Below are 8,771 nucleotides of genomic sequence, written 5' to 3'. Positions count from 1 at the left end.
TCCTATAATAATATTAATATTTTATTATCATTATCTCAACACTAAATTGGGTTGTATAACTAATCTGGGTATAGCTGGAACGCCCAGAAAGTGGCAATAGGCTAAGGTTGTGAAGTTGTTCAATGTCTAATACTTAAAACCGAACTTGGATCAGTTTCCTGTTTTCCCAGCTGGGCCAAGTTTATTTCGGGTTCCGTTTTTGGCGCGAAAAATATATCGGGTACGACAACCAGCACGAAAACAAGTGTTTTTCGGCTATTTTTGTGTAAATTTATAAAAACATACTATATTTTTGTAAAAATCAAAAATGTTTTCACGGATCACTTAAAACATTTCAAATAAGTGTTTGGTAAGTCTTTTTCAGCTTAACGGATGATACAATGCTAGGTTTGTAACTATCTTTCGCGTTTAAACCTATAGCGGGTAGTTAAATGAGCATGTTTTCGTTTAACTTGTTTGCTATCAATCTAAGGCCATAATACTAATATATTAGCTTATATTAAACTTATATCACTTATATATGGCCCCTCGAGATATCTGGGTCATAACCCGACCCGTTCGGTTAATCGTTCGTTCGTTACGTAAAAAGCTTTTATTTGCTGTATCGATAAATACGTACTGAGGTGTACCTTGTTTTGGCTCAAATGTCACATGAGAGTTATCACAACCAAGCCGAAATATTACACCTTTAATAATGAAGTATATAATTAAAGCTAGGTGTAAAAGTGTACCTTTGTAGTAGACACTCATAGACCTAGCAAACTTACATATGATGTCCCCAAATGCTAAGTATTTTTTGAGTCTTGATTTTAGGATATATGCTAGCCCAGTTAAAAGCAAATAGATAGCGTTTTTCCACTTGGAGACTTGGCCAATCCCTGCTTTGGCAAAACTAAGTTAAATAAATTTGGCGATAAAGCCTATTTAGGATAAAATCATTTTACTGGCGACAAGGCCTTTACTTGAGAGACATGAAAATGTCTAATCCTTAGATAAAGTTGGGGAAAGACCCAATCGTGAGCGGCACGACAATGCCGAAACCTTAGATAACATGAAAATGTTATAAACCTTAGTAACGTATGTGTGACACGTCTGTTACTTATCTTGAGGATCCGAACTATAGCCAATAACAAGAAGATTATCAGCCACTTTTCATGGTCTGGTCCCGCCATCTTGAACTATAGTCGAATACCGTGCGCTCTAGGCGGGGTGTTACCCAATTCGTAAGAAATATGGAGACCTTTAAACCTTAGAAGATATCCAGAATATCTTACTCATGTGGGAGGTGATCAGCCTCTTACTTTTGACCGGATCCTTGATCCTTGGAATACCTGCAAGACACTAAACTCTTGATGAGGGGTGGGTGTTAGCTTGGCTAACACCCCTCCGATGCTTGAGTTAGTAACTTGATAAAGAGATAATATAAAGATGAAATATAAAAATTTTAATACAAATAGGGAGACATACCTTCATCCAAAGGTGAACATACCAGTTGAAGATACTAGCTGAAATATGTCTTAATATGTGTAGCACTCCAAGCTCTTGGTATGGGATCACCTTCCATAGTAATTAATTTGTAAGCTCCTTTGCATGCTTCTGAATCAATCAAATAAGGGCCTTCCTATTTTGGAGCTAGTTTTCCATATGTCGGGTTGGAAATCTTCGAAGCCTGATATTCTTGTTGTAGGACTTGGCTATTCTTTGTTGATATGCAGCCATTCTAATCTTAGCAAGATCTCTGAGCTCATCGATAGTGTCTAGGTCTTCAGTAAGGTTTTGACTGTTGGAATCAGTATCTTGCATGCTGGTTCTTGTTGTGGGATCACCATCTCTGTAAGGATTACAGTTTCAGCTCCAAACACCAAAGAGAATGTTTTTAAACCCATTGCATTTTTTGAAGTGGTCCTATCAGCCCAAAGTACGAACGGTAATTCTTCAGCCCATTTTCCTTTCTTGGATCCCAACTTTTTCTTCAAATTGTTGATGATGATCTTATTGCATGATTATGCTTGGCCATTGGCTTGAGGATGTACTGAAGTTGGTTGTCCTATTACCAATGAACTGTTGAGGAATTAAAATCAAGGAATTAAAATGAGAACCATTATCATTTGTGATAATGGTTCACAGTTCATTGGTAATAGGACAACCAACTTTTTGTGAAAGTTGAGGAATTAAAATGAAGTTGAGGATTCTCAAACTTTTCTTGAACTCATTCCCAGAATCCTTATAAAGAAAGCATACAGAGCCCTAGAAAACAAAAATACCACAGTTGCTCAAACATCGCTCAGAGAACTGTATCAGCTGACCCTAAATGCTCTTTCAAAACTTTGTAACCAGAAACGGTTCCTAGTAGAATTTGAAAGAATTGGAAGACGGCTTGGCTCAGCTTCTGATGATAAGCATCTCAGAATAAAATGCAAAGATGAAGACTCCTGCAACTGCTCCCATACTTCCAAGAAGTATAGTCTTCGTGATACCTTCCTTGATAATGAATACTCACAAAGAAGAAAAAAGTCCCACAAGAGAAGAGATAAGTTAAACAAGAAATGGAGATTCCTAAGCAAGAAATCAAGCAGATGAAGAAATACTGACCGATGCTATGTCTGTAACCAAAAGGGACACTTCACAAGAGACTACAAAGATAAGAAGAAGACCCAAGCCTTGTTACAACAAATCAACATGGTAGAACCAATAGATGTTTCCGATCCGGAATCATTATACTCACTTGATGATGAACCAAGAGAGCAAACAATTTGCTCAATCAGATATGATAATTCAGGTTCAAGCAGTGAGTCAAGCGAGTCAGAAACCAGTGACTCAGATGATGACGTCATGCCCATGTACGCGCTCACGTCATACCAAGACGAAGGTCTCTTTCTTCATATAATTCATAATGAGTTTCTAGGAAATCCAGTGGAATTCATAGTTAAAGCACGAGAAGAATTCCTGAAGATTCAGTGTTGTTCATTCCAACCAAAAGACCTAGAGAAACATTACAACAGAATGTCTGAACGCTTCTACGGCCTACATGGAGTGATGACAAGAAGAAGACCCAAGCCTTGTTACAACAAATCAACATGGTAGAACCAATAGATGTTTCCGATCTGGAATCATTATACTCACTTGATGATGAGCCAAGAGAGCAAACAATTTGCTCAATCAGATATGATAATTCAAGTTTAAGCAGTGAGTCAAGCGAGTCAGAAACCAGTGACTCAGATGATGACATCAGGCCCATGTACGCGCTCACGTCATAACAAGAAGGTCTCTTTCTTCAAAAGGAAGATAAAAACAAGCTTCCAAAAGAAGATAACCCACTAGCCTGGAAAACCAACCAGGAACAATTGGTTACATTATGCGCACTACCAGCAAAGATTCCTGCAGAAGCAGACAAACGAATCTCTCAGGAAAAAGAAAACCCACTTGCAAAAGGAAAAGAAGACTACCAGAGAAAAGAAGCCTCACTTACAAAAGGAAAAGAAGACTACCAGGGAAAAGAAGTCCCACATGCAAAAGGAAAAGAGGACTACAAGGAAAATGATGCCACGCCTGCAAAAGCAAAAGAAGGTTGTCAGGGTTTCACATACAAAGAAATTTCGAAAAGAAAAGTAAGAATCAAGAAGAGGTGTAGTATCCACAACTTTAGTAGAAAACAGTCAAAAGAAAATATTCGCAGATCACCCCAAAGATCACAGCTATTGAAGAAGAATCCGACAAAGGGAATATCTACTGTTCCTCAGATGACTGAAAGAGGCCAGTTGGCCTAAAAAAGCAAAGGTACCCCCAGGATCGGACACCAATCCACCCGAAGCTATTATACTTTAAAGCCCATACCAAAAATGGATAACACTGCCGACCTCGATATCAAAAAACTGATTGCCGACCTCAAACTACCAATTTTAGCACCAATACCGCTAGATATCAAAGAACTAATTGCAGCAAACAACCTCGATGATTCCCAACTAAACTACAAAACCTTTCTAACCATCGCACTTAAGAAAAATGGCCCTTTCATGAAAAACTATAGGTTTCATCCAGATTACCCTTTTCTCAATACCCTGCACATCAGTAACCCATACCAACTACCCAATTTACATAAATATTTCATTTCTTGCCCAAAGGTATTTTGATATATTTATGTGCTTTACTTTACTATTTACGTATATTCATAATACATGAGTTCTGTCAAATCCAAAGCAAAACCAAAGTTCATGTACATTAAGTCTGTCTATTATATATGTTCATGATATATATATTTGGTCAAAGCCAAAGCGAAGCCAAATTTCATGTGGAACAATATTGAAAGACTATTAATTATATACGTTCATAATATTTGAATTTTGGTCAAAGCCAAAGCAAAGCCAAAATTTGAATAGAACCTTACTTTAATTTGTTTATAATACTTGAATGTTGGTCATAGCCAACGCAAAGCCGATGTTCAAGTAGAACCTTACTTTAACTTGTTCATAATATTTAAACTTTGGTTATAGCCAATGCGAAACCAAAATTTAAGTAAAACCTTACTTTAATAGTTCATCACACTTGGATTTTGGTCATAGCCAACGCAAAGTCAATATTCAAATACAACTTTACTTTTAGCCTATAATTTGGTGTTGTAATAGGTTTTATCTTCAATATATATTTTGTCTTTCTTAATTAATTATCCCTAATTTAGATTAAGTCAACTCTTCTATTTATATCAATATAGTATCCACTTTAAGTCCTAGCCCTGGATTAAACTACTGGCAGGGCGAACTTTATTACATGGAGGGGCTCAATTGAACTAACTCTAAAAATGTTGGATCTAGATTCTGCACTAAGATGGTATGCTCCCAGTGCTTTTGCTGCTGAAAGTACTGTAGATTATGACTTGAGAATGTTAAGTTGGAGAGGTCAATGTGAATATCTCTAATGGTTATAAAGAATTCCATCTCAAGCGCTATCAAGGAAACTATATTCTAATTCTGAAGATAGTCATTTCAAAATATGTGAAGTTAGTGGTGTGTGGAGGCCCATAATGATGACGAGTGACACGTCCCATAAATTAAAGGGATTAGACTTGGAAATAAGCAATGGTTTTCTAGTGTACTTCATAATGACTTCTCTTCCAGCACATTTTTATGCTTTTCAACTATAACAATCTTATAGACAAATGTTCAATTAGTGAGTTGATAAAGTGTGTGTATAAGAGGATAAACAATTGAAGCTTAACAAATCAAAATTGCTTAGGCCACTAACACTAACTTACCTAAGAGGAAGAGGAAGGGGAATTTCAAAGGAGAAAGTAAGACTAAAGCCTTAAAGACAACTGCTCATATACCGAATATGGTTCCTTCTAAGTTTGTCCCTATAACTACTTTAGAGATTTGGACACAAAGGAATCCTAGTTTAAGGTATACGAAAGAATGATGTTGTTATGCCGATGCTAAATTTTATAATCCTTTACCAAATAAATTTGGCATGAGGATCGTCAAATTCTACTTTATAGAATATCCCGAAGAATTAAAGGGATTTAGATCAAATTTCCCTTCCCATGTTACTTTCGTGGTAGAATGTAACACCCAAAAATTTTCGTTAATTGGCTTAAGCGTCTATAGGAGTTTGTTTCCTGTCCTGACAGCTGTGGAGGCAGGTGCAGCCTGTGACACCTGGAAATTTATGGTTAACGCCGTTAATACAATCTCCATTATCTCAAACACTCATTCATGCATTTCACTTAATTAGGGTAAATTAAGTGTGTTGGTTATTGCACAAACATTCACGTTGTGGTAATCAGAGAATTACTGAATCACACGAGTCTGACCCGAACGTTGGAGAAAATATGAAATAATATCTCGAGCATATGCTTATAATAATATCTATGTGAAATTACATGCTATATGATTATCTGTTTAGTTCATAGGTTATTTCCTGATATTTGCGATCGATTACGCGTAACTTGTATGTTTTACCTTTTACAAAGTAATATTTATAATAGAATAATAAGGCTTTAGTTTTAGGAACTTGTCTTAGTATTTTATCTGTAGTGATTCGTTATAATCCGGTTAAGGTGTTATAAAGTTTGTTTAAGCCAAAACTGATTCTAGAAGTACCATTCTTGTAAATGTAATTTAATATAATATTAAAATAAATAATCCAACCATAACATCCACCCCTAAAACCATCGACACCTGCTTCCTCTCATCATTCACAACTCACAAACCATCTCCACTATCTTCAATTCAACCTTGGGTCTTGCAATTGGTGGTGCCTTTGATTGATTCTTATGATTCCTAACGCTAATTGGTAAGTTTCAAATATCAATTTTATGTTTTGATGAGTTCTTGATAAACCCTAAATGTCCAAACTTCTGTACTTTTAATGATTATGATGTTAATTGATGAATTAAAACCTTAGAGATGCCATAAACATGTTAGGGTTTGAGTTTTGTTGATAACAGTTTGCTGACAGATTCTTACTTGTTTATCGTTTGGTCTGTAACTAGATGATAATTCATTGTTTTCAATCGATTCTTGTTTCCATGATGTTCTACTTTGAGTCTAGTTTTCAGAAAGGAATAATTTGTAATTTTTGGACGAGATTGGAATAGTTTTTATGATTTTATAAACACATGTGTCAAAGCTGATGCGGGAAGTCGGATTCTGGTTTGTCTTCTCGACATCATATCCTGTTTTTGACATGTCCAAATTGGTTGGTTCTACTTCTGGAACTTATTATTATGAGTTTAGGAGACAACCCAATTGGCCTTGCATAATTTGGATAAAGGAGTTGAAAGAAAAATTAAAATACTTTTTGTTGTGCAACCTGCTGAACTGTTGGTACCTATCTGCAATGAATGAATTATTGTGAGTTTTATATGCATGATTAAAATATAATAAAAAATTTTTGAGAAACATAATTCATATATTCTACTGTGGTAAATTTTGTAGAATTTATTTCTAAGTTTTAGTTACAAAATAAAATCCGTTTGTACATGCTATAATATGTCTTGCAAACTGCTTGATCAGAATTTGAATTATATGATAATTGCTTGATGTTTTGATCATGGTGTGACATATGATGCATGTTAGAACAACTTGGAGCTACCAACATTAATTGAAATCACCAACGAGTCGTCGGGTCAATTTTGTGTTTGTGTGTGAGTCCATCCGTGAGTCTTAGAGTCTTGTGTTGTTGATCACACTCTCATAACATAAACACTTGTACTAGGTATCTGTTAACGAGTCAAGTGCATTCCTTGACTTTTATGGGAAGTCTATTACACGCGACACCAGGTGAGTTCATGATTCCCCTTTTTACCTTTTTACCTTTTGGGCTAGCATACACACCCTATTACAATTTTACCCGATTTTACTCGTTTAAACTATTTGGATGGTATTACATAGCCTTATTCGTATTTGTGGATTTATGAAACTATGTGTGAATTATAATTTACGCCTTATGATATTTTAGACTCGTTTATGGTCATATATTCCTTAAGGTTATATATATTACTTATGGTTTAGGCTCAATGATACTATTAGGCCTAGTATTAATTCCTAAATTATCCATTATTTATGGATTACACGTGATGATATTGTTTGGTTGAATAATCGATTAAGATGTTTGTAAGTGTGTATTTGGACGTGTATGTTTTGATAAACTGTGACCGGGTCAAATATATTACTCGAGGAGGATCCGGGGTGAGGAGGCCTGTGTTGCTTATTTATGTCCCGACGGGTCAAATATATTACTTAAGTCCTTGACTTCGTGTCTCGTAACTTGGGATGAGGAGGCCTGCCGTCCTGCTAAACCTTGATCAGGTCAAATATATTACTTAGGGAAGATCTGGGGTGAGGGGGGCCCGTATCACGTGTTTAGGCTTGTTAAACCGTGACCGAGTCAAATATATTACTTGGGGAAGACCCGGGGTGAGGAGGCTCGTGTTGCGTGATTTTATTTTTTTAAACCATGACCGAGTCAAATATATTATTCGAGGAAGACTCGGGATGAAGAGGCTCGTGTTACGTGATTTTTGTTTTGTTAAACCGCGACCGGATCAAATATATTACTTGGGGAACACCCGGGGTGAGGAGGCCCGTATTGCATGTTTGTAACATCCGTATTACGAGATTACTAAATAAAAGAAAATTATTGTTTCGTGTGAGTCGCTCGTTTAAATGTGTGCCTGTTTTTATTTGGATAAGGATTAGGATTGGTGAAGGAAGTGGGTGGTGGGGTCCATAGCTCTCTATATAAGGCCATCCCCTACCCCCATCCCTTCACCATTTCTTCCCACAACACACACATACTCTCTCTCAAGACCCGAATCCGATTACGGGCTAAAGTAAGGAAGATCTTGGTGATCAAGTGTCTTCAAACAACAAGAATCACGTCCAGATCCTCGAGTTGTCCAGATTCGAACCAAACCCGAAGCCAAAGGTGAGTTTTAGCCAACAAGGTTAAATTTTGTGGTTGAGTTCGACATGCAAATCGATATCTTAGTAGATCGGGTTGTAGGATGTAAGAAAAACATAAACTTGGTGAGTCTTAGCCTCACGAGTATGAAATAGGACAAAAAGGTGATGTTCGGACCTCATACAATACGGGTATACAAAGTTGGTACGACCCAAAACCCATAAAAAGGGTAAAACCGGGTCCTAAGGAGGAAACAAGGAGAAAAATGGCTTTAAAATGGTAAAAACGAATAAAAAGGTTGTTTCGCATCGCACAGCCATGCGAAGCGAAAAAGGTTGTTTCGCATCGCACAGCCATGTGAAGCGAAAAAGGTT

Source organism: Bidens hawaiensis, unplaced genomic scaffold (assembly GCF_021521415.1).
Source record: "Bidens hawaiensis isolate Kalapana, Puna unplaced genomic scaffold, B.hawaiensis_p1.1 tig00005168_1, whole genome shotgun sequence".
NCBI lineage: Eukaryota > Viridiplantae > Streptophyta > Magnoliopsida > Asterales > Asteraceae > Bidens > Bidens hawaiensis.
Note: the sequence above shows the minus strand (reverse complement) of the source record.